Source organism: Triticum aestivum, chromosome 5B, assembly GCF_018294505.1.
Source record: "Triticum aestivum cultivar Chinese Spring chromosome 5B, IWGSC CS RefSeq v2.1, whole genome shotgun sequence".
In the NCBI taxonomy this organism is placed as follows: domain Eukaryota; kingdom Viridiplantae; phylum Streptophyta; class Magnoliopsida; order Poales; family Poaceae; genus Triticum; species Triticum aestivum.
Window position 1 is genome coordinate 567439403 of NC_057807.1, and position 25895 is coordinate 567465297.

At 45.3% G+C, this 25895-nt stretch overlaps 1 pseudogene; it reads right to left on the reverse strand.

Moving 5' to 3' along the window:
* LOC123115033 (E3 ubiquitin protein ligase DRIP2-like) lies at window positions 1–25381 on the reverse strand (annotated as a pseudogene).
* Window positions 25382–25895: the final 514 nt, after the last annotated feature.

Consider the following 25895-nt stretch of genomic DNA (forward strand, 5'->3'; position numbering starts at 1 on the left):
TCAGCCACCACTTGAGTAGGCCGTGTAGTGTAGGCAGATCGGCTCGTCATGGCATGGGATCTCCACCTGCATTTCACACAAGTGTATACACAAGGTGTCAGTCAAAAGAGCAGGCTCACATACTTTCTCAGCACGCTCAGTAACAGGAAGAGATATGATTTAGTGATGTATTATTTGGGAGCTTTGCAACAGAAAAATGGTGCAAATAAATCCTACTATGTCACCAACCAAATCTACAAATGCAGCACTGTAGTTCCTTTTAATGGAAATTGGTGAGGAGTGGCCCCTTCAAAAAAGTAGCAAACTCTAGATTTATCGATAATGTAATGCTTGGAAGCAAGCGCCTTGAAAGGAGGACACAGACTTGAGTAGGGTTTGTGGAGTGACAACAATTTAAAATGGAAGTACAAGGACATCTAAAAGGCTCACCTTATCTTCACTTGCTAGCTCAAGTTTTTTATTAATCAGCCTCAGGATGGAGGATACCCACATAGTTCCATCTCTGAAACAAGAAGAAAATAGTCATATTGAAGAACAGAACGTATTAAATTCTTGGAATCCAGTTACATGTTATTACATCACCAACGACAAATTGCTGGTACGAATGAATGGGAAAAAATACATAGGATTTTTTGATGAAATATGGTCTCCATTGTTGATAAAAATTCATAAGAGCACTGTTTTTCTAAGTTCCCCGCCTTCATATTTTGAGATGAAGAGAAGAACGCTGGCTAATAGCAGAGAAATTTATGCATCTAGTAGAAAATATAACAGGAGAAGGGCCATCAGCACACTGAACCATCTTACGCTGGGCAAATATCTCCAGCAATATATGCTACGAATAAGACGATCGATCCTAAATATCAGGCGATGAAAGCGTGGGCTTTGACCGGCTGAGAGAAGGCAAAAGTGGCGGCGGAGCTCTGGTTGGTGATGGGGGGGGCTAGGGGGTAAGAAAGCCTTTCCTATTGTGCTGTATTTTTTGGGTGGAAATAGAAGAGTGGGAGGGAGGCGATTACATGTTGGCAGCAGGGGGAGGGGGGGTGCCCGACTACCCGTAGCCGGACCGGGGTTCTAAAGAATTTTTTGTCCAGCGTACTTTTTGTCGTACACCTACACCAAGCTATGTACCGTCTGTATTCTGAACTGTCTTTCTTTTTGTTTTTAGAAAAAAAAACTTTTTTCTGTACAGGACCTGGTCATTCCAGTTTTCATTGCCTTTTGGTTTTGCCGATCGGCTCAAAAAACTTCTCTTGCATACATCTTGTTGTTGATGTATAAAGATATATCTGGTCTCAACAAAGATCTACATGCTGCCATAGATTCCAGGGTGATGGTCTTGACAAAGATCTGCATACCACTACAGATGAGGACTCCAGGATGATGGTCTTGACAAAGATCTGCATACCACTACGGATCTGGACTCCAGTGTGATGATCTTGCCGGAACGTTCACCTGTTATCCTTCCTAGCAAGGAGGCTACTGTGGCCCATGTACAGTTGGGTGAGTGAACCCAATGGTCACGATACCGACAAGAGGCCAAACTTGGATGTAAATTATCACTTAGATAAACACAAGGAAAATGAAGAAGGAATGGAGAAAATCGATGAGGCAACAGTCTATCCAGAGTGCAAAGACGGCGTCCAGCACGAGCGCATGTGTTCGTACCGTCGCTCCACCCCAACAATGTTTATAAAGGGCCCCGTACCAGGATCACAACAGTGGAAGGCAAAACAACGAGGAGAGCATCCAATAGCACTATAGAAGCCATCTTCCAACACAAGATGTCGCCATCTCCCATGTCATCTCCATAGATGCCGCCATCACCATCACTGCAACATCTACCCTCTAAGTTAGTCATACTTGTAATCGTGTATCGCATCCGGCAAGCATTGCAAGATGTATTATCTATAAGCATTCATCTTTATGTCTGAAATCCATTATTTCTTCTTGCAATCCGGTCATCATGTATGAGTAATTCAGGAAGGCAATGGGTTGAGGCATATCCTTGCAACCCTACGTATTTGTATGAGGATTGGTGGAATGTATATGAATAATTATTTTCATGTATGTGTTCGGTTGCTATCGAGTTTTCTTAGAGAAGACAACAAGGTTGTGCACATTTTAGCTACTGGGGCAAATGTCAATGCCCCGCATCAGTAACCTCTAGGTTTTATTTTGGTGCAATTTGTTGATGATGCCTGGAAGACCATGGGAGGCACAAGATTGAATCATGATGATATCGCGGAAATAAGCCGGCGGAAGCTCACCCTGGCGTGCAACTTCTCCCCCACCAATGGTTTGTATCCTGCTCGTGAAGACAAGGCAGTGGCGGCTTTTTGAAGAAGGAATGAGGTCCTTCCCGCTTAGTCCTCGTTTTGGCGGTGCCGGTAGTACAATAACGAACTCATCCGCCGGAGTCCCCACCAGCCTCTGGACTTTGTCCTTCGGTTTGCGGCTCAGCCATCACTTGAGGAGGCCCTGCACTGTCGTCGAGGGGCAGACCGACCTGTCATGGCATAAGATATCCACCTACTTTTTACGCAAGTACAGAATATATATATACTGGGTTTAGGCAAAATAACACATTCAGCATTGTCCATATGCATACATTTTTTCTGGGCTTACATGCGGGATAATAGGAAGAATAATAATGATGTAACTAAATTGTGCTAGGTCACCATCGAAGTCTACAAATGCAGCAGGGTTATTCCTCTTAATGGAAATGGATGGGGAGACCGGTCCCTTCACAATTCCTGAAAAATAAAATCTACAAATGCAGGAAACTGAAGATTTATTGATGATCTAATTCTAATTCTTGGAAGCAAGCACCTTGACAAGAGGCCCATCACAAGTCAAAACCAAAGTACAAAGACTTTTGAAAAGCTCACCTTAACGTTACTTGCTAGCTCAAGTTTTTTAATAATGAGCTTTAGGATGGAGGCGACCTCCAAAGTTCCATCTCTGGAACAAGAAGAAAAATCCATATTGCACAGAATGTATTAAATCCTTGGAATCTAAAGAAACTTCTGCCGTGGTTGAAACAGAAACATGAAGATTAAAGGGCAATTCACTTAATTCTATACATAACTTTTTCATATTGAACAAGAAGTATATCTATGTAAAGTATGAGAGGCCTTTATCATTGTTGACAAAGAAACTTGAAGATTAAAGGGGAACTCCTTAATTCTGTTGAAATTATTATTTATTTGAGGCAGCCGTTTAGCTTTTGCCCTGCAAAAACAGTTTTCATTTTGACTTGAGGACACAACAAAATGGTCCATCAGAATCAGTAAAAGACACTGAATGTCCTGCAATCTTACTGTTTTGGTGCAGTCCCTAGTGAAAACCAGACTGGGCTTTCCCACAAACTATCCTCTGTGGTTGTTATATTTTTGCGACTTCCCCTAAGACAAGAACTTGATTTTTGCGATTTCCTCGCACTTGAAAGGACTAAACTACGTAAGGGCTTATAAAGCTCTTCCTTCTCAATCGTCTCACAGTTCTTTCGATCTTGAGAAATATCTGCAGTGTTTTGTTTTGGATGGAAGTTTAGTTCGAATAAGCAAATGTTACAAGACAATTGGCGTCACTTGCTGGCAATACTTTGATACTACATTCTTTTTATCTGCAGATATTGTCATCTCGGTTAATTTTGGTGCCATCTTTGGGGTTTCAACCAAGGAAGAAATGGACCTCTCTTCTATCTTTGCTGGCACTGTAATAGTTGCAGCCTCAGAAGCATCAACTTTTGTCTGAGGTGGAAACACATTATCCCGGATAGCGTGAATTTTTTCATCAGCCCTTCAAACGAAGAAACAACCAATGATGTTAGGTAGCAACATATAGTAGAGTACGCGAGCCGAGATCACAGGGAAAAAGTAATAAGTGGCAGGAATTCTAAGCTTTTGTTTCACAACAATAATGTATATATACATAGATAGTTTCTTCTATACATAGATACATTCTACTCCATCCGTCCCAAAATGTAAGATCATTTTTGACATTCTTAAATTTTGGGACAGAGGGAGTAAGTATTTGCTTCTCAAAGAAAATAGTTTCTTCTGGTTATTAGGGAGATCGAGTTTATTAGCTTATAATTGCACTTGTATTGCATAACTGCGTAGGTGTACTTATACGTATATTGAAAGAAAATGAGAATTGACAAGTTGAAAAAACAATGTTGTAGGGAACTATATAGATAAACTTGGTATTTTAACAAATATCCCTTACCTGAGTTTTCTCTTCAGGAGCAATCCCAAGAGCAGCGTCGCATAAGGGGCAGGATTCGATCTCCTCCTCATCTATTTTTTCCATGATACACTCCCGGCAAACTGTTTATACAAAAATATGGTCACAAGAGGAACTCCACAGGCAGGCAGGTAAATTTCATATAGAGAATTGGAAGAACAAAATTTTACGCAAGCGACAAATGAAAACAATGATACGAGTAAATTAGTTAGTAGCAACAATGCAACAAGACTAGATACATGACTTGCATCCCGATTGCATTGAGAGCGCAAGTAATGGGTGCAGAAGTAGCGCCAGGCTTATGGATGAAGTGGCTCAGCCACATTTTATTTAAGTGGACTCGACATAATGTGGTGCAGTCGCTTTGTCAAAGAAAAAAGTAGTGCCGCCACAATTTATTTAAGAATGTGAAGTGCGGCAAAACACAGAATTGAAATATATACTTCCTTGACACAAATTACTACTCTCTCCAAACATTACTACGTACTCCACCCCACCTCTAAAGTTCTGCCAAATGGACACAAGGAAGCAGACTGTACTCACGCGGTTGAATACAAATGAAATGGACACAACATATCCGAATGTACTGTTGCGTGAGAGTACGGGCAAAGAAACTACGGCCGATCAGGAGCACGTGGCCATGGCTGCGCGCGTGCTTGTTTCCCCTCTGCCCTACCTCTAAACTCCATCTTCTCTGCCATGGCCCACCGCCCATCCCCAAACACACAGCAGCGTCTCCCACTCCTAGCACCATGTTGTACTGCAATCGTATGTGACCAACTGGAGGCTGGTGGTGGGGCTAGCCCACGATGACATCGGCGCGACCATTCACTCCTTCAGGCAGGTCGCGGGAGTTAGCACCACCGTCAAGGCGTCAACTGCGGAGTCCGCGTCATCTCTAGTTCTGCAAGGAACCGTTGCCCTTCTCATGACCCTTCTCATAGAATTGCCACTGTCAAAACTGCCAGAACACTGTAATATATCGGTCCCCCATTACTGATTGAAGATGCACGGAATCCCATAAAACGTCAGAACATTGTAATATATTGGTCCCTCATTCCCGACTCGATGTCTCCCCGTCTCCATCCACCATCTGCTGGCTGTCACTAGCCTTGACGCCATTCTCTTTTGCAACAAATTAGAACAAATTAAAGCTGTAGCTGGACGTATTTCCTTTTTGTGGGAAGCATGCGTCAACGCTACCTGGTAAGCAACGGGGTTTTGGCACCGTCAAGGGGATGCTATTGACGTGGGGCCACCCCAGTGCAGGTTTGGTCCCATTCGCACATGTCACGTCAGGTAGTTTCTAATTGATGGCGTCATCTTACCATTTACTCACATCGGACAACATAGGGTTCATCTGTCATCCTAACCCAGAAGCCAACACTCTCTTATCAGAAGCCTCCCTCCCCCCCCCCCCCCCGTCCTGCTCCAATCCCGATCGAGCTCTAGCACCAAACCATTCTGGCCGGACTAGAAGCCTTATGTGCCAAAGGAGATGGAGGTCGGCGATTGTTGTAGGTGTTCGACTAAGAGGAAGAGGAAATCAGCCGAGGGCAAGGGCTATCCGGCTCCGGCGGCGGCGGCTGAACATGATGGAGGCTTAGGCGGATGAGATCTCCACCACATTAGAAAACACAGCGACCTTCCCGACGACATGCTCTGGAAGTTAATTTTGCCCCCCCCCCCCATCAATCAACGTGGTCGCTCTTCAAAACTTAGAACTCGGGGCCTCAGGAGGAGGTGAATCAGAAATACATAGCGCCGGTAGATGGAATCAAGGGCATTGGCCGGCCGGGAGTAGGGAGAAGCGTGGCGGAGCTCCGGCAAGTCACTGGGGCTTTGGGGCGACCGCGGAGTAGCAATATCTTTCATTTTCTTGGTAGAAAACTAGAGATAGATGAGTGTGAGGCGATTGCATGTTGGCGGCGCGGTGTGTGTGTTGCCGGACCGAGGCCCAGGAGAATGTTTAGGTCAGGGCACTTTTTCTACAACGAACTTTCTATGTCTGATTTGTATTCGGACCCATCTTCCTGTATTGCTTTTTCTAAATCTACTTTTTTATGTTCAGAATCTGGCAATTCCATTTTTTTCATTCCCTCCATACTGTAGATCAATATTCATCGCGTACGTGAAGTAACGTGGGAAATGGTGGGCTGAACTAGATGATACCATTATGCATGCGAATTATGGGGGAAAGAGAGAAGCGAGTTCGATGAGACTCGTTGCTTTCACATGGGAAAAGGGAGAACCGACTCGGAGGAACTTGTCTTGTATGTGAATTGTTTGGTTTATTTTCTGACAGGTGATAAAAGCACAAAACCTCATCTTCAGCGAACCTGGAGGCACCATAATTTACTGCAATTAATGAGTACACCAAATACACCCGACTTTTTAGAGGAGTTACATTATGTGACAGATCAGGACAACCTATTTTAATCTTTAATTTATGATACTGATGATGAATATTTTTGTGCCGAGGTAAATAATGATTTCTGACAAAAGCGAAAGGTATGAATACTATATTTTGGGCAAGTAAGTAGCGAATTAGGCAAAAAAGAGAAAAATAAGTTTGGGAAAGACCATCGTGCATGTGAAGCGCGTGCAAGTGAAATGCACCTAGAAAAGGAGGGGAGAGGTCAGGCGAGACTCTTTTGTAAGCATGGGACATTACCACACAATTGTAACTAATGCAAGATATAGATCCAAACACATTTAAATCAGTGCAACTAGTGTGACTTTATATTCGTCTATCCCTTTTTGGCAAAAGTGGTACTCGTTTAATGAGGTACTAGGCGTAACCTCATTGGGCGAAAAAAGAAAATGAATAGGAGCATTGTGCACGGAGAATAAGTAGGGACCCACTCGCTAGCGGTGGCAGATCCATGAATCGAAGTTAGACAGGGTGAACATTTAAGGAAAAGCAAATTTCTAGGTACCAATGTAAGTTTATTTAACCAAAACATTAAATTTAACAACTAAAAACATGAAAAGGCATACAAATCTTGCAATATTTTCTTGGGTACTATCCTCTAGAAGAAAGTGACCACGGTAGGCAGCTGCGGTCGCGGCCGTGGTCCTGGTCGTTGACACGGACACGAATGGCGACCAAGGTTCTTTAGGTAAGTCGGCGCAGGCTGCTTCGTCCTCACAAGACAACAGGTGTTGGCTCATAGCGCCCTCTTCTCCGGTACCTAACATGTGCCTATTCACAGCACCACCAAGTTCAAAGTAGTATGGAGGATGAAAGTGATGGAAGTTTTGATCTGGACAAATTCCCACACATTAAAAAGGCACATGAATTCGAACGAATATAATGGTGACTCTTCCGCGATCAGAATGTCACATCAAACGCCACCACCACTATAGGAAAACATATTAAGTCGAGTGCAGAAACCACGTGGCAGCAACAATGTCGGGTGCGAAAGTCACCGAATGCACTCGGCCTACAAGCCAAGTAGCTTTTGTTGGGGCCTCGGCAAGCATATAAGAAGAGGTGAAATCAGCAACCTAGGAAAAACACGAGTTCCATTGAGCTCGAGCTTTGTTTTGCATCTTCTGTAAATTCTTAAGCAGCAACAATACAATAAGAGTAAATACTTGACTTGCATCCCCATGAGAGGGCAACCAAGAAGTGGTGATGCAGTAGTAGCACCAGGCTTACTAGTCAAGTGGTGCAACATATGGTGATCATCCTCCTGGCCTCTATATCGTGTGGTGCTGCCACTTCGTAAAAAAAGTGGTGTAGTCACATTTTTATTTAAGAATGTGGTGCAACCACATTTTATTTAAGAATGTGGTTTCCTCCGGCAGCCACCGCAGAGAATGTGTGCACATCCTAGGAAGCCCCAGCGCCTGCCAAAACGGTTGATGAGTTATAGCGCATGGCCACGGTGGCGCAACATAGGCGCGCATGTCATCATTTGCTGGTTCCATGAGCCCGCTGCTCAGGACCACCTCTACGGGCGCATTCTGCACATATACTACTCGGTTGCCACCTCAATAAGGTCTGTACCGCCAACTTGTCCGCATGAAGAACAACGAATCATGGAGAAAGTGGTCTTCGAGGATAAGGATTTGCTTTTCAAGAAGAGGAGATGGGTTGCCTTCGCTTTCGCTAACAACAAGGAAATTATCCCGCTGTAGCCGATCCCAATCAGTGCTTTTGCAACTCCAAGGATTTTCAACAAACATGCTACATCTCCTCAGCCCATATCGGATGGATTAGTGGAGGAGATTCCGTACAAGAAGAGGAATGCCGAAGAGTCCGAAGAAATTGTTAGCGATAATGATAATGTCGCATTCCCACCGACCAAGATCTTGGGACTACCCTCAAGAAGAAAGTGGCCACAGGAGGATGCCACAATCACACTTATGGTCCTGGTCGTGGTCATGGACGTAGACGCAGACGCCGACCAAGCTCTACTATTAAGTCGGCGCAGGCTACGTCGTCCTACAAGACAACCTGTATTGGCTGATAGAGCCCTCCTGTCTGGTTCCCAAGATGCGCCTGTTCATCGCGCCACCACCTTCTCGAGCGGATGACGGCCATCCCCAAGTTCAAAGTAGTTCAGATGATGAAAGTGATGGAAGTTTGGAACTGAATGAATTCGCACGAATTCAAAAGTCTCAAGAATTCACACGGAAACAACGGCGACTCTTCTAGAGTCACCAAGTCGCATCAAACGCCGCCACCACTATAGGAAAACATATTAAGCAAGTGTGCAAACCACCCGACAAAGGCTGAATTCACCTTGGCAACACCTACATCCTATCAGCATATGTACGTAAGACAATGCCTTTCTTTAGGGCCTCAGGAAAAATAAAAGAAGAGGTGAAATCAGCAACCCACGACAAAAAAGAGAGCTCCATGGAGCTCGAGCTCTATTGTGCAACTTTGCTAAATTAGCAAGTAGCAACAATACAATAAGAGTAGATACTTAACTTGCATCCCAATTGAGAGCACAACCAAGAAGTGGTGATGCAGTAGTAGCGCCAGGCTTATCGGTGAAGTGGTACAACAAAAAGTATCCCACTCCAGTTGATCCCGATCAGTGCTTCTGCAACTCCAAGGTTTTCTGACAAACACAGTCCATCTCCTCAGCCCGTATCAGATGGATTCATGGAGGAGGAGATTATGTTCAAGAAGAGGAATGCCAATGAGGTTGAAGTAATCGAGGTACCGATGATGATAATGTCATCTCAGTCCCACCGACCCAGATCTTGGGGACTATCCTCAAGAAGAAAGTGACCGCAGGAGGATGCTGCGATCATGCCCGTGGTCCTGATCGTGATCATGAATGCGGATGTGGGCTCTGAGTCGGCGCAACATACTTCGCACTCATAAGACAACCCGTGTTGGCAGATAGCACCCTCTTCTCTAGTGCCTATGAGGCGTCTGTTCATAGTGCCACTCAGTTCTCTAGCGGCTGACAGCCATCTTCAAGTTCAAAGTAGTGCAGAGGATAAAACTGATGGAAATTTGGAACAGGAGAAATCCCCACGCTTCAAAAGGCTCAGAATTCATACGAAAATTGAGGCGGCTCTCTGCGATCAGGAAGTTGTATCAAACGCCACCACCACTACAGAAAAACAAATTAAGTCGAGTGTGCAAACCACCCAACGGAGATTGAATTCACCTCGGGAACAGCTACGCCGGGTCAGACACTTGGGGCAACACACTCGGTCTACATCTTATCGTCATACGGAGGTAAGCCGAGTGCCCTTCGTCGGGCCTCGGCAAACATATAAGATGGGGTGAAATCAGCAACCCATGCCAAAAAAAATGAGCCCCATGGAGCCCGCGTTCTGTTTTGCATCTGTTGTAAATTAGCAAGTAGCAACAATACAATAAGAGTAGACAGTTCACTAGCATCCCTATATATTGAGACTGCAACCAAAAAGTAGTGACGCAGTAGTTGTTGCCGAGGCCTCTACAACATGTGGTGATCATCCTCCCGGCCTCTACAGCGTGTGGTGCAGCTAATTTGTCATAAAAGTGTTGTAGTCACTATTTATTTAAGAATGTGGTGCAGCAACTTTTTATTTAAGCATGTGTCTTCCTCCAATGGCCACCGCGGTGTGCACGTCGTACGAAGCCCCAGCGCCTTCCAAAACCACTAATGAGATGCAATGTGCAGCCACTATGATGCGACAAGGAAGACACATGTAAAGGTGAAAGAGCTTCTGCTGATTATTGACTATAGAGAAGAAGGGTGGCTTGGACTTCTGCGTAAGAGCAAGGGCGAAGAATCTACAACAAACCAAGAGCCCTTACGGCCACCTATATGTGATTGTCCTGCAAATGCACTACTCTGTGGCCGCCTTGGTAAGGTCCCGGTCGCGTCTCCGTTCCCCCGGTATCCCTTTCATCATCGGAGCTCGGTGTCCCGAACATTCACTTTGGTAGAGGAAGAGGATTTCGTTCATAAATTTATGCGGGATACCTGCCTCTACATGTTCACATGTGTTCACTTCCAGCCATGGCCGTGCTCGGTGGCTGCGGCTCAGGTTTTTTCTGGAGTAGATTCGGCACAAGTGACTACCAGAGAGGAAACCCCATCAAAATTCTTGGCCGCAAGTTGGAATCACGCCCATGGAGAACCACAGAACATGCCGTGCTGTCTGAGATCCACGAGACAAAAAGACAGGCAACTCCTGTTGGGGGTACTGATCAAGGAATCGCCACCATGTCCCATTACACGACTCCTTAGGTACCACATGAAGAACAACATATCATGGAGAAGGTGGTGTTCGAGAATAAATATTTTCCATTCGAAAATAAGTATTTTCTTTTCAAGAATAGGAAATGGGTTGCCTTCGCTTTCGTTAACAACAATAAAATTATCCCCCAGCAGCGGATCTCAATTAGTGCTTCTACAACTTCAAGGATTTCCGGCAGACATGGTCCATCTCCTGAGCCCACATCAGATGGATTCATGGAGGAGGAGATTCCGTTCAAGAAGAGGAATGCTGATCTGGTCAAAGTAATCGACTTTAGAGATGATGATAATATTGTCCTAGTCCGACCGACCTAGATCTTGGGGGCTATTCTCAAGAAGAATGTAGCCACGGGAGGCATCGTGGCCGTGGTCCTGGTCCTGGCCATGGACGAGGAAGTAGATGCCGACGAAGATCTGTAGGTAAGTCGTTGCAGTGCTTCATCCTCACAAGGCAACTAGTGTTGGCTGATAGCGCTCTCTTCTCCAGTGCCTAAAAGGCGCATGCTTACATCGCCATCACCTTCTCGAGTGGCTAACGGCCATCTTCAAGTTCATAGTAGTCCAGAGGATGAAAGTAATGAAAGTATGGAACAAGACAAATTGCCACACATTCAAAAGACTTGGGAAATCGCAAGAAAATAGCGACAATCCTTCTGGGATCAGGAAGTCGCATCGAACGGCATCACCACGACAGGAAAACATATTAAGCCAAGTGTGCAAACATCCCGGCGAAGGCTGAATGCACCTCGGCAACAGCTACGCTGGATTGACACTCGGCAAAATGCACTCAGCCTACATCCAGTCGGCATGCAGATGTAAGCCGACTGCCTTTTGTCTTGGCCTCGGAAAATTTATCGATCAAGTGGTGGAGCATGTGGTGATCATCCTTCTAACCTCTATAGCATGTGGAGCAACCACTTTGTAAAAAAAGTGGTGTAGTCACATTATATTTAAGAATGTGGTGCATCCACATTTTATTTAAGCATGTGGTTTCTTCCGGCGGCCACCGCACATAAAGTGTGCACCTTGCAGGAAATCCCAGTGCCTGCCCAAACTACTCGTGAGCTGCAGCGTGTGGCCACGATGACGGGACATGGAAGACAGCCAGAAAGGAGAAAGGCTTCAAGTTTGCAAACAGAAGACACCCATAAAGAATGCAAACAGAAGTGAAATACTTCCCCAACCATACAGCCACTAAATACGCCCTATATTAGTTTTGAATTCATTTATTACTGCAAATCTGTAGTCAATGTAAGATCTTGAACCGATATACATAGTATCTCTCCTAGCTATTTCCTTGCTGTATAGTATTAATTGTATATACATCCAATCAAGCAGATGCATGAAGAGCAAGGACTCTCATTTTGGTAAAGAACACGGATCATGTTCTCCTATTTTGGGCTAAACATGGTTCATATTGCCTGGTCGATAAGATCATGTTCATATACTAATTATTTATGCTAGGTTGCCCCCTCCTAATTAATTGCCATAAATTGTTGCTACTTATTCCCTCAACCTTTTGCTATATATGTTTGTATACAGCAAAGCCGAATCATATAGCCACAGCCCAAACAACAAAAACATAAGAAAAAGAATGGTCAACTCGTCAAGCACCCAATCTGAGAGGACCAGCGGGCCAAAGATCCCCTCGACGAAAGCCCTCCAGTGGTGATTCATCTCAAAATGGGAGAGGCATATGACTCACTAACCAACTTGTCCACGAACACAAAGGACGAGGTGGTTCATGAGGGCATGAGAGAGGAGGAAGAACCAACGAGCAAGTACTTGTCCGATAAGCTCAAGAAAAATGCGTTGGAAAGAGGTTGATGTTCCCATCTGGTTGAAGGAACTCAAATCATACAGGAACAGGGAGTGGAAGGTCCTCGTCAATAAAAGATAAAACGGGAGGACAAATTGGGTAAGTTGTTCTCCGATCCAAATCTGGGCAAGAATAGTGAACTAATTTATCTATCCATTATATTTGATTGATCTTAGAAGTACATAGCAATAGGGTATGTGTACATATACTTCCCCTGTATTTCTCAAAAAAAAAAAACATACTTCCCCTGCAAGGTACGAGTGTGGTCACAGAATTCACATAGGTAGGCAGGTGAGATCCGTTTCCATGGACGGGTCGCTCATGGGCACACGGCCATATTTTTTCTCCGGGACGGTGCACCCTGGGTGCTAGCTACCTATCGTGCCGACCAGCGATCCCATCCGTATCGGTCTTTAACCTCCGCTGCCATAAATAAATGGTAATCATCTATTGATCCACTGTGGTTGAATCGAGCAGATAAAGCCATCTACTGGACGAGTGTTTCTCCGGTAAAAGTTTCAATTTCCTTGCTAAAGAAACTGTGTGCATGTGCTCATACAGTATATATATACAACAGTAATTAGAAGGTGCTCTCGTTCAGTGAGTTTGTAATTTCTCCTCACAGTCATAGTTCACATGCACTTCCATCGGTTCACCCTGCTTATATATCCACATAGAATATTTTTACAACTGACCTTGATCTTATTTATCTGATTTGTCCTACAGAGAAAATAATCCTCGTGTGTTTCTCAACCAAAAAAAAAATCTCACGTGACATAAACCTTTATGATCCGGTTCAGCCACAAAATGTAAGTACATACCATAATTTCTAATTCATACCTAATTACGGTGTCACGTCAACGGTAGATTGCAGCTTAATCTTGACCAATGGCTTCTTCTATTTTATCAAACCAATCAACCCCTGTTAACTGCATTGAAAAAGATAACAGCAAAAAGTGGTATTTCCATTTATAGTAGACCGATAGCATGACAAAGTTGTTCCTACCGGGTTCCGCGAGCTCTCTGCCGCGATGTCCACGCGCCACGGCGCCACCTCTACGAGTGTGCACCGCACATATGCTACTCATTGCCCGCCTTGGCTAAGGCCCTGGCGGCCGTCTCCGTTCCCCAGGTGGCCCTCTCGTCGTCGGAGCTCGGTATCTCGGACATTCACTGTTAAGTAGCAGTAGCGCGGGCGTAAGAACGTCGCTATAGGTATATGTTAGTAGTAGCACATGGTTGCCCAATAACCGCTTGTGCTAAGCGGGCCCCCAGGTACCCTTGGTCGAGCATTAGTAGCAGCGCGAGCTCTACACCACGCGCTCCAACAAATCATATAGCTAGTGCGGACGACTAGCCCCACGCTGGTACTAGCTTACACGGGCTAGCTGGTGGGCCTCAATTAGCAGCAGCGTTGGGCCGCATGCCCCCTCTACAGGTATTTCCATAGCCGTAGCGCACGTCTTCAACCTGTGCTACTGCTAAGTGGCCTCATTAGCAGTAGTGCATGTCACTCTCCCTCTCCATTCTTCACACTCTCACTCACTCTCCCTGCTCCGGCGACCTTCCTCACCCATCCTAGCTGACCCTCCCCTGCATGGCCGACCTCACTCGTCTTGGCCCTCCCCGCGCGGCCGCCCTACCACATCCCGGCCCTCCCCGCGCAGCCTCCCTCCCACGTCTAGGCCCTCCGTGCGCGGTCGCCCACACTCGCCGCTACCAGGCCTCGATGCCTCTCTCCGTCATCCTCAACCCCCTTCACTGTTCCAAGTCCCCTCCGCCGCAGGTAACCTCCCTCCTCTTCCTCTCTTCTTGTTCGTTTTAATTTCTAGGGTTCATATGTTTTAAGGCAGCAAACATTACTAAGAAAACATATTTGTTTAAGGCTAAACAATAACTGCTAATATATAGTTAATTGAGAACATCATCACTTTCAACTTTCGGAATCAATACCAATCACCTAGGGTTGACAAGGCAGCAAAGTACATGCACACTAGAAGTAGATAAGAAAATGACCAACATTTATGTACAAAGATTGTATGAACTTGAGTTGTTGTGTATGTGGTTCCAAAGCTGGCCACATATGTCTCGTTCTATTGCAGGGAAACTCTGCGTGGCCTATGTTTTGCCGGAATGTTGATTCATTTCCGTTCCGGCAAATTTGAGGCGCTCGATATGTCCTATTTTTAGCAATGGTCGTGGAAATTTTTTCTGTGAATTTTGGCATGACTAGTGCTAGAAAGTAGGACACATCGGGTGCCCGTGATTTGCCGGAACAGGAATTAAACGACATTCCGACAAAACATAGGCAATTTTTTTATGTCATTACTCCATATATGTAACGGGTTGGCTTTCAGTCTATTGGGGCTCCTAGTGTGACTTTCAGAGAGGAAGAATCTCGACTGTTGTCATGGGGGTTGCTTCTTCTTTTTCTTTCCCAAGAGCTCGACATTTTTGTGTAATGCACTTTCAAAAGAAAGGAGGAACGACCATCACCGACAGTCAAAATATTTGTGAGGGAGTGTCCACCACATACTATTGAAAAATCAGAGAGGAAGAATCCCGACTATTGTCGTGGAGGTCATTTCCTCTCCTTCTTGTGATATACCTTGGTAATGCACGAGAGAAGGAGGGGAAACGACCATCACCGACGGTCAAAATATCTGTGACGGAGTGTCCACCATATACTGCTAAAATATCAGAGAGGAAGAATCCCAATTGTTGTCGTGCGGGTCGCTTCTCGTTCGTTGACGAGTGCTAGATATTCTGGTGTAATGCACTCGCCAATGAAGGGAGGAGCGAACATCACCGACAGTCGAATATATCAGAGAGGGATTGCCCATCATATACACCACATGAGATGAAAGTTTTCAAGGAAGACATGACAGACCGAAAGTCAACCCGTGCTGAATAGTGATTTGTGTGTTGAGTTCCTGGTTGGGTAATTGCCATCGATTTATAATCTTTGAATTGTGAACATAGGAAATGTCTGACGATGATAGGATCCCTCACTGCGATTACTGCAATGATGACAGGGGCATGTGCGACATGCCTCACCTGGAAAACGGTAGGTTCTTCACCATCAAGCTGGACGAGACCTGCGATGTTTTTACTGTACATAACGACGACCAGTAATTTTTTCGTAATTAAGTGTGCTTCTTTGCTTTAACGTGAAATATCTGTTATTTTACAATTCGACTAGTGCGTCCCCTGCCATGCAAGACAGTATGTCTTGGAGAAGCTCCATTTTCAAGATAGTGTGAATATGGAGACGACGGAGCTCACCATAGGACTAAACATGGTTACGCTTTTTGGTTTAGGATCTACAATGCAGTTAATCACTCACATTTTGGTTGCTCAAATCGGGGAGCTCTATGCAAGGCCTATGGATTTCACGAGAATGCAAATAACCTTCGATAATCGTCCTGAACATGATATTGAAGATAATATCGACATTTTGGTGGATGTGGATATGCTTCCAATTGTACCTCTATGTGAATTTGTCAAACAAATTTGTTAAGTAATTTATATTGTTTATTTAAAAATATTTGGTGCTCAGTCCTATTAAACTTGTTTATTTATAATTGACATCTTATTTTCTTTCTCCAAGAAATACTCAGAGGGCTGTATACAAGATGTATTACAGTTATGGCTCCGAGCTAACTTATGAGGAGAAAGGATCTCTTGTCACGCTAATAAATGATGTTGAGATTTTTAAGACCAATTATCAAATTAGCCAAAATTATAGTGGATACATGCCACTAGTATACGAGTTGCATGATGGCAACTTCATTGCAGAAAACATGGTATGATTTTGTTAACTATGGTTGCATACATTCTTCTTAAGTAAACTATATTGCTAACTATATATGTTACTATTATGTTCTTCAACAGAAGCTCGCGATGGAGTTTTTACCTGACATGATGTTTACCGAAGGTCATATGCATATGGTTACCTTAAGACCGACTCCGCCGACGGCTTACCATAGTGCATACTCGATTTCTCTAAAAGATGAAAGGCCTGATATGAAACAATGGAGTAAAGTAATGATTGCGCGCAGGCAACTTCTTGGAGACAACATGAATGTGCACAAGCCACAAGTTGGAGACACGTGTATCTCTATTCTCCATTATGGAGATGGACCGATTTACCTGTTTTATGCTATTTTACCTAAGAGATAGGAATAGGTCCTAGGTAGTTATTTACCTTATAGCAAGTGTTGGTTAACTTGTCATCTGTGCTATATTGATGGTCAGTTATTATATGACTACGGATGATGATCGGGTTGTTAACTATGATGATCATGATGACATGGTCGTACTACTTCTCATGTGCTAGAATAATGAGGAGTTATTATATATATGGCTACGGATGATGAGTTGATGTATGACTACGGATGATGATGAAGAATTATTATTATGTGACTATGGATGATGAATTATTATATCATTGGGTGGAAGAAAGACGGATTAGATTAAAATGGATAGAAGTGAGCAAGTTGAATTAGTGGGATCATATGATGTTGAGAAGGAACACAAGTGTCGAATCTCATTCATCAAAAAAAAGTGTTGGACCGTTGCACACAATGCTATATATAATAGATACGTTTTATTAATGGAAATAATACTAGCATTATTTTACAGCTCATAACCCCCGTTTATATATGCCTCAAAAAGTAGTGCCGTGCGTGTAACCCGTCTAGTTTTCGCTGCAGGCGCGCAGGGAAACAGTCAGGAGCCTCGTCATCCTATTGCGGCAGGGAAACAGTGAGGTGCCTCCCAGTCTTGGAGCGGAGGGCAGTGCGTACGTCGGCGGCGTGAAGAATGGCGGTACGTCGTCATTTCTCCCTTCCTTTTGTTTTATTTTTGATTTGCCACGAGACCAATGCCAGTGCCGGCGCAGAGTCATCGTCGTAGCCGAGCAGCTAGCTCGCTCGTCCTTGGCGCGTGCGGACCTCGTTGTTCTTCAAGTGCTCAGCTGGACCCACGGACATGCTTAGGACTGCTCCGGCGGTCGAGCACGGCCGGCCGGTATCGTTCTTGGTGGGACAGACATGGATGAATCCTTGTTGTTTCTTGGCGGCCGGCGTGTGATTTGGGGGTTCACACCGGAGTTAGATGTAGACGTTGTAGTATTTGTTTGTATGAGGCTCCCTCAGTTCAGGTATTTGTTGAGTATTTTGATCTTTGGCATGATATTCAGATGGTTCCCCCTCTCTCGGACCAACAACACAATGTTTAACATCTAATGGTGTCTACTCAGCGGCATCAGCCTATATGGCTTCCTTCTTCGATGTGGAAATCACATATTATGCCAAGGCTCTGTCGTATCCCGCTACCACCTGCCCTCTGTCTCTAGCGCCGATCTTATGATGGTGAGGAGATTCATATCGCCGTTCAGAGGCCGCACGTCACGCTTGTAGCTCTTGAGCCTACATAACCAACAGGCGGGCCGGCCGGCTTCCTGGTGCTGGTGCGTCTACCAGATGGCCGGGCAGGTGCTCTTCGACAGCCGGGCCTGCTCCAAGGCCTTCGACACGGGACATGCTGGCAGCCCGGGCTACATCTACTTCCTCGACGACGTCTACCCTGGTGGTACTGGTACGCACAGTGTCCTCCAGCAGAATGAGTATCCGCGCCTACGCCAGGCCTTACTCAATCCCCAGTGAGATCGAGCGTTGTCTGCCATGGTCTCCCCCTTCACACACCTCGCCATGCATTTGGTACCACCACTAATTGAGCTATACCCAGCAGGTTCAGTTTGATGCATCATACAGATATCTGTCAGTTTAATTAGAGTCTTTGTTGTTTGTGTTTGCTCCTCGTCAGTGTTTCTTTTCTGTTGTACTATTTGATTTGATTGTTGTTGTAATATGTGAACCTGAAAGCTCCATATCCAGTTTACTGTATGTGTGCTAAATTTGAAGTCTGTTTTCGAACTCATTTCATCTATATGGATACTTGTATCAGCCCTTAGGTGGAAACAAATTATTCCAGGTAGCATGGATACTTGTATCAGCCCTTCAAACAAGGCAACAAACGATCATGTTAGCTAGCGGCGCATATAGTTGAGGGATGGAGCACCTGAGTCGAGATCGCATGAAAAAAAAAGAATAAAGGTGGCTGGAATTCTAACCTTTTGCTTCACAAAACAAAAATGTATATACTTTTATTTGCAAGCGTGTGTTGAAACTGTTGGCGGAAACCGCTTCAACTTTGATATGGGGCTTTGGTATGTGGTCACTGAGGCCATCTGCCGACTCATCCAATGACTATCTACCACGTGCAATAGGAGGGAGAGGGGCCACAAAATTTTGTGTCGGCCCAATTATTACTGAGATAAAACAAGCGGGAGGACTTGTAGCATGAGCCATTTTGAGGCAGCCAGGGAACTATAAAGTTTGTTCTATTGTTACAGATGAATAGAAGGCTTTCGATCAGGTGTACTTACTTGCTTTAGTATCTGTAAAACCCTAAAATGGCTTTTGGCATGAGTATGGCGTTTTGGATATTGGGCTCCATGGAGGCCAATATTGGGAAAAAAATCAAAATTCAAATTTTTTGGTATAAAAAAAATCTGAATTCTTTTGTACAAGTAAACAAGGATGTGAGGTGTATGTGTAAATTTTAGGATGAAATACCTTTAAATGCGGTACAAAAAAGACAAATTCATGGTCTGGGAGGATGAACGGTATCATGTGTTAACTAAAAAGCCCTAGATTTGTTTTTTCTATTGCACAACCCTCAGTTCAACGTATTTCATCTTGAAAATTTACATATTTGTGCATTATGCTTTCATGTATGTCTAAATTTTTTCATAATTTTTTGAACAGTAAAAATATGAATTTCCATTAATTTTGAATTTTACATTTGGAGGCCTCCATGGAGTTCGGCCTCCAATAGCAATATCTGCTTTGACATCCACTATAAGTACTATTAGTGATAAGAAGGCTTAAATAGGGTGGCAGCACGACTTCTTAAAGCTCACATGTTATTAAGGCTAGATCCCTTTCATTTGCAGACAACTGGGATACATCACAGTCATGGTAAGAGTATAGAAAACAAGTGGGGTATTAACACAAGCAGCTCATACAGTGGGATGCAACCAATTCGTCTAGGTCATCTCACGAAACTTTGCCAGGAAAATCAACTTCAAATCCACCCATAGTGCGACGAAAAACAGTTGGATTCAATGGCTAGCTTACTCGATCTTCCTAGCTTGCTGCAGACTTAGACCTATCTATGAGCGAATAAACTTTTTTTTTCAGTTGCTAGCTTACTCGATCTTCCTAGCTTGCAGCAGAAATTAGAACTATCTATGAGTGAAAAAGTTGCTCCTAAACTGACACTAACATCAGTTACCCCCTTCCAACAGATCTAACAATGTTCGAAAACTAACGATATTGTATCTATGATCGTGAGATAGGAAGGGGGACAGGAGGCGTACTGTCTTGGGGTTTCCCGACGGCGGTGAATCCTGCATAGCTGGATGCCTGAGATGGGGACGAGGGCGAAGCTTTACCAGCCTTTTTGTGCTGTAGTCATCCGACGAGACCGTGCCGGCATAGGCGCCGACGATCGATGACATCGAGGCCGACTGTACGATGCTAGAGATAGAGCTCTGGAGGAGGTACGCGGTTCCATTTTGAGCCAAATTGGTTGTGCCAGGCAGATGGGTTATGGGCCTACTAATGTAAGCAACAGGCACAATGGCTGATACTCTTTTTTTTTAACTATTCTGAAAAACAAGTTATATGTTTTTTTATCATGGATTTAAGGAAAAAAGAGAACTGACCAGTTGGAAAAACAATATTGTACAACAAATAACCTTGGTATTTTAACAGTTACTTATCTTAGTTTCTCTTCAGGAGTGATCCCAAGAGCATCGTCACATACTGGGAAGGATACAATCTCCTCTTCATCTATTTTTTTCATAATACACTCCCGGCAAACTGCATACACGAAGATGGTTATAATACTGGCAGACATGAAAGTATCTTACAGAGATTTGTAAGAACCAAATTTATAATTGCACACATGTGACCTCATATCCGACAGTTCCTATGTATAGGCTATACGGTTCGTCTGTCGTCGTAAACTAGTGGGAAAACACCCTGTCCTCAAAAGTGATCATGCTTCGGCCGCTCCGCATCTCCCTAGCCCCTCGTTCTTTTCTGATCCCGAGCTCCAAACCAAATTCTCCTCACAGACAAGTGGCCAATCTCTGCAAAAGGAGATGGATGCCAACAGTAGTAGTAGGAGGACGACTACAAGGAAGAGGAAATCAGCCGCAATCGAGGTTAAGGGCTAACCAGCTCTGGTGCCGGCGGCAGCAGCTGAACACGATGAAGGCCGAGACGGTGAAGACAGACGCGATCTCGACCTCTTCCGCACCCCCCCCCCCACCACTCGGACGACATGCTCCCAAAAGATAACCTCGCTCCTCCCTATCAAGCAAGGCAGTCACACTCAGATCCTCGTGAAACGCCTCTTTATATTGTGACTTTCCTATGATTCAAATAAAATCAAAAACACCTTTGGGCCTTAGAAAAAGTAACAACATTTCCCTTTTTTAAATGGTGGGGGGGGGGGGGGTCAACCATCTCAATATTGTTTCAGCAAGAGACCAATGTCTTAAGATAACTGCATAACTAACATTAATCCCACTAATTATACTGTAATCAACACTACAATATATTTAGGGTCTAGATGAAATTTCTACTTCTTTTGCGGCAACGCTTTCAAAAAGGAATAAAAAAAATCCTTGCGCCTTCATCGCCCCTTTCAGATGAAAAGATCAAAAGAAAAAATGCATCATTTGTGAATTGACCGACAACATCCGCCATACCTAGGGGCTGCTACCTTAGTATCCTATTTGTGAGTAGAGGCGGGCACCGTCATGTTTGATGTCAATTGGAAGCCATTGGTGGGCCCTTGCACCATCAATGATGGATGTTGCCACTATAGACGTGGGCCTCCACATGCAGTTGTTGCCCGCTCACTACACAACTAAAATGTGGGCTCCAATCACCATGTGCAACACTGGTCCAATTTCATAGTATCTTGGGAAGCGATCAGAGAATGTTTCTACGATTTTTTTTTTGCAATTACCGGTATTTCTACAATTAATTGCAATTAATAATTTTTCATTGATTTCTAAGATTAATTGCAAATAATGCTTTTTCATTGATTTCTAAGATTAATTGCAATTAATGCAATCATCGTTGTTTCGAAATTATGGTGGTGTGATAGATACATCATTGGAGCACCGTTGGGCATTGGATGTAGATGGTTGAATGGCTGGGATCGTCTGGATTCACCAAACTCATGATTTTAGAAGAAGCACTAGATTTACTCGTTGATGCTAAGTAGATTAAGTTTTTCTTAAGCATCAATTGGTTTAGGTTAATTCAAATTTAGATTACTGAAAAAGTGTAACCTGCACTTTTCTAGAAATTTGTAACCGAACAGAAAAAGTGTAAGTTGCACTTTCACTAAGTTGTTGCATGGCCACCTCTACGGGCACGTCCTGCACATATGCTAGTCAGTGGATGCCTTTGTAAGGTCCCGACTCGACTCCAATCCCCAAGTGGGCATCTCATCGTCGGAGCTCGATATCCCAGACATTCACTTGGTCGAGGAAGAGGAATTCGTTCAGAAATTCGTGCATCATGTCTGGCTCTTCGTTATTCACATGCGTTCACGTCCAACAACGTGGCCTCGCACAGGCTGCGGCATGGGGTTTTTCTGGAGTAGCTCTAGTGCAAGTGGCTACCGGAGCGGAGAGGCATCAAAAGGCTTGCCGCAAGGTGGAATCATGCTGGTGGAGAATCATGGAACAAGTCGTGTTGTCTGAGATCCACAAGACGCAAAGACAGACAACATCTATCGAGGCCATTGATCTAGGGATCGTCACCCCGTTCCATGATGCGGCTCCCCCGGTACCGCATGAAGAATAGTGGATCATGAAGAAGGTGGTCTTCGAGGGTAAGAGTTTTCCTTTCAAGAAGAGAAAATGGGTTGCCTTTGTTTTTACTAACAACAATGGAATTGTCCCGCTGCAACCGATCCCGACTAGTGCTACTCCAACTCTGAGGATTTGTAACAAATATAGGCCATCTCCTCAGCCAACATCGATTCGTGGAGATGAGATTTCGTTCAAGAAGAGGAAAGCCAATGTGCTCAAAGTAATCGACATGAGCGATGATGATAGTGTCGTCTCAGTCCCACCTACCCGGATCTTAGGGACTATTCTCAAGAAGAAGTGGCCATGGGAGGAAAACGCAGTCATGGTTGTGGTCATACTCATGGTAGTGGATGTGGATGCTGACGCCGACCAAGCTCTGCAAGTAAGTCGGCCCATGCTACTTCGTCCTCACAAGGAAACCGGTGTTGGCTAATAGCACCTTCTTTCGCAGTGCCTAACAAGTGCCGGTTCACAACGCGACCACCTTTTCCAGTGGCTGATGGGTATGTCCTGGTTCAAAATAGTTCGGAGGATGAAAGTGATGGATATTTGGAATTGGACGAATTCGCACGCAATCAATACGCTCAGGAATTCGCAAGAGAACAATGATGGTTGTTCTTGGATCTGGACACCACCGACCAAGAGATAGACAGGACACCAGACGAGAATAGAGGACACCAAAACAAAGGATGGCCGTGCGCAGCAAAACAGAAGACCGCGAGGAGTGCGTTCTGTCGGGCATAAAAGGGAGCACAAAACAAAACCCTGGAGGCAGCAGGAGCAGCACAGAGAGAGTGAACTCACATGTGTGGCCGCACTGGACAAAGGCGCATGCCTCCTGGAAGTAGCCTTTGCAAAGTGGTCACCCATGTCGTTGTGCGATCTAGCCACTGCCAATTCACACCTGCGCGAACTAGCATACAGCATCCGCCATGACCGAGGGGCCACTACCCCAACGTTCTTTTCATGAGTTGAGACGGGCACCACCATTTTTGATGCGGACTAGAAGACGTCGGAGCACCCTTACCCCATCAAACATAAACATCGCGAGTGCCACGAAGGGCCGCCACGTGCAACCGTTGCGCACGCACTAGACACCAACCACCCGCGCGCCCTTGGCCAACGCATGACCATCATGCAGACACTGGCACACTGCAGTCCAACACGACAATCGCAGGAACTTGGCTGCACAATCTACACAGATGCCCCAGGCGAGGAGCGCACAAATCTCCCGTCATGTTCTTTTTTTGATTGAAAGTAGATTTGAGTTTTTCTTAAGAACCAACCGATTTTAGTTTACTAAATAAGTGTAGCCTGCACTTAACTTTAAAAATGTAACTAAATAAAAAAATGTAACTTAAACTTTGACTGAACAAATGTTGCACTTTTCTGAATTGAATGAGACTTCAGAAAGTATCATCGACTTAGGCATATACAGAGCGGAGACCATCAGAATGACCTATGGAGTGTGGACTGTGGAGCGAGTTGTTCATCTTGCTTGGTGTGCAGCTTTGACAGCCATGCACTGGCATGGACCATTACCAGCCAAAACCATAGACACCACCGTGGAACAAACTGAAGGCATCTCACCTAGAAGATCTTTTGAACAAATCACGGCTACTGCACATCCTTGCACAGTGGGTAAAGAAACAAAAGTACCACAAGAAAGAAACAGAGGAACTATAAACAATGCCTACATAAACTGTTCAGATTATTTGTTTAGCAGGTCTACGTCTAAGCTAACATCTTTTTTTTCGTCCCTTCTCCCTTTGCATGGTCCAACAAAAATGTGAAAGATATGCAGATATAGTCTTAGGTAGGCTAGCCAATCGATGGACAACTGAATGACGAGCATGAGCGGATGACAGAAAGCAGACCAGGTAGGTGTTGCAATGGCAAGGGATGGAGGCTATCTTCACCGTGCAGCAAGGGAGACTAGATGCCTGGCACCGGCGGTAGCGCAGCTCCATCATGAACTCATTCGCCGGAGCACCAACTGTCCTATGTACCTCGTCCTTCGGCTTGCAGCTCAGCCACCGCTTGAGTAGGACATGCAGCGAGGGCAGACCGACTCGTCATGGCATAAGATCTCCATCCAGCCTCCACCGAGATCTCCTCGGCCATGTCTTCGTCCTGCTGTCGTACATCGCGGATCGAGTCCAGGCGTCCGGCATCAGCAAGAACTGGTGCCGGGTAGCCTTCCAGAACCTGTCGCCGCTGCCATGGCTCCTCAAGCCCTCCACTGCCTGTACCAACAGCTACAGGATCTTCGGTGGCTCCGCTGATCCACGCTAGGCCCTCTCTGGCGAGGCCGCGGGAGGGTGGTTCGTGGTATAATCCCATCACTGTCGCGGTCATGCCGTGCTCAACCTCCGCACCGGCGAGCACGTCGCCCTCCCGGATCGTGTGTGCATCCTCATCAACTCCGACGACATCAGGTGCCCCATGATGATCCCCGCAGCCGCCATGTCTGCCGCCTCGTCTTCTGTTGCCTGCGTGGTCGCTGCCATAACGTCCAGCCAGATAAACATGGCCTTCTGCCACCCTAGCATGCAGTGTTGGACATCGCTGCCGGCAGAGATGACGGCCCCACACAATTCCTAGGACCTGACTTACCACCATGGATGGTTCTGGGCCGTCGACTCATATGATGACCTCTACTGCTATGAGGCCAAAATTTCGACATCTACGCATTACCATTGTACAACTTGCCTACGAGATCCGCGCTCCCCAGAAGAACATGGCACACGGGGGGATTGTATCCTGCTACCTCCTGCTCTCCGCTTCTAGCGCCGATCTGCTAATGGTGAGGAGATTCATCTCGCCGTTGAGAGGCCGCACGTCGCCGTTTCAGGTCTTCAGGCTACAGAAGCCAACCAGATGGCCGGGCAGGTGCTCTTCGGCGGCCGGGCCTGCTCCAAGGCCTTCGACACGGGACACGCCGGTAGACCGGGCTACATCTACTTCCTCGACGAAGTCTACCCTGGTGGTCTGCACAGTGTCTTCCAGCAGAACGAGTATCCCTGCACCAATGCCGGCGGGTGGCGTTACTCAATCCCCAGCGAGATCGAGCACTACCTGCCATGGTCTCCCCCCCTCGGACATCTCGCCGTGCGTTCGGTACCACCATTAATTG